Here is a 2089-nt window from a genome sequence, read left to right on the forward strand (position 1 = left end):
AGCTGGGGGGGGTCATCACCCTTTTAATAAACACTTTATTTTCTAATAAAACGACCCGTCTGCTTCCGCTGCCCCTTTTTCCATGCCCTGAAATCCTGCCACGCTCAAGGCGGAACCTGCTGCCAGCTTTCATGTAGCAAGAGACGCGCCAAACTCTCTGCTAATTAATCGCCTGCCCGTTAGCTAGTCTGGCCCGGCCCCAGCTGTTTGTTCCAGGCTGAGTGGGGTATTTACTAGTGCACGCCGGGCCTGGAGGAAGTAAGGGGAATTGCTGCCCCCTTGGAAAGGGAGACTCCCAGCTTGTGCCAGAGAGCAGGGCTGGTTCTTGGATCCACCTACAGAGACTCCCCCTTGTTGATCTGGTCCCCCCGCCATGGCTGAAGCACGAGCTGTGGGAGTTATGGGGGGCCAGGTTGTCTGGTTACGGTGGGAGCTGGCTGGCTCCTTTGCTCCGCAGCTGCTGTTTTCCTCTCCTTGCCCACCCCTCGCCGAGGTACCGCTGTGCTCGACCGCAGCGCTTGTCAAACTGGGTCCGAAGTGCAGGGGTGCACGCCTCCCTCCTGCTCCCTCGCCCTGGCCCTGGCGCTGCCGGTCCTCTCCCAGGGACGGCTCAGGGCTCGTGTTTGCAGCCGACCTGCAGGCTGTGCTCTGGGGTGGGCCCCGGCTGGAGCCCAGGGCAGTCCCAGGATCCAGGCCCTGCCGCTGGGATAGCCTGTCTGCTGCAGCCACGCTGAGTGTTGTGCTCGCCGCCCCCACGGGAGGGCGATAGCGAGGAGCCAGACCTGGCTTTGTGGGCCCTCGAGCCAGCCATGCGGCTTTGTCTACACGGGGACGTTAATGTGGAGTTGGGTGGGGGGAGTTCAAGCACACGAGTTGTTCCCAATTAACCTCAGGCGTAGACAAGGGCCAAGGCCTGGGGGCAATCAGAGGGGTGGGGAAGGGGACACAGGGCCTTTCCTGTCTCGGGGGTGCAGGCTGCACGCTGGGGGGTATCAGGGAATGGCCCTTTCATCTTCTCGAGGTCGCTCAGCCTCCAGCCTTGCTGTGGCCAAGGTGCTGTTCTGGGGCTGTCTGGGAGCCTGGTTAAACGAGGGGTTGGGGGGGGGGCGCTCTGCCCCACTGCGGCGTAGGCACAACCTGGCAGGCTCAGCCCCGAGAGCCAGGCCCAAAGGGGCCGTGGGACCGGAGCTCGGCCTGTCACCTCGCGGCCGCTAGGGAAGCCGGGCGTGGGGCCATCCTGCGCTGCTCCTTGCACCATGCTCCAAGGCTCTGCCAAGGCCTCTCTTCCCCCTGCAGCCCTGGGAGGGGGAGCTGGGCTGATCCCCTTCTTGCCCAGGGCTGTGTAATCTCCATCCTGGGGGGCTTGGCAGCGCAAGCCAGTCCTTGCCACCTGCCCTGCTCTGAATAGAGCACAGGCCGGAAGTGCAGGGTCTCTGGTCAGCCTACGTCTGGGGGGACCCCACCCCACACACTACCTGGCTCCAGCCATCTCTGCCTGCCCAGCCCCCCGGCTTGCTGTGCATTGCTGAGATGCTGCACCTAACTCGCACCCCACATCAAACCCATGATCAGCCCTGCCCCTGTGCAAGAGACATGAGGGGCAGCCCCTTGGCTGCAGTGCTTGCAAGCAACCGTCCCCCCCCCCCAGGAGCTCTGGGGTTAACTTCCTTGGGGTCCCCCACAAACTGGGATAGAATCAGTGTTTTTGTAGGTCATCCATCCTGCTGTTACCTGGGGCCTGTGGGGCAGGGTGGGAGGGCTAGAGGCGGCCGGCGGGAGAAGATGGGTCTGTCCCACAACACGTGCTGCATCCAGGATCCCAGGGTGGTGGCAGGGGAAACAGACAGTGCCAGACCCTCCACCCCCACCCCAGCCTCGAGGTCTGTGAATGCCAGGCAACCTAAGAGCCAAACGCTGGTATGCCCATCACAGGGGCGTTAGGCCATGGCCTGGCTGGGCAAAGCCACTCAGAGGCAAGAGGGAGAATTTCCAGCTGGGCTTGGTCCAGGAGCAGTTGAGGAATAAGGGGATGGGCTCCAGGACAACTGGGGGGGCAGGCAGGGAGGGGGTGGAGAAAAGGGAGTTTTGG

The sequence above is a fragment of the Caretta caretta genome, chromosome 25 (genome assembly GCF_965140235.1).
Source record: "Caretta caretta isolate rCarCar2 chromosome 25, rCarCar1.hap1, whole genome shotgun sequence".
NCBI lineage: Eukaryota > Metazoa > Chordata > Testudines > Cheloniidae > Caretta > Caretta caretta.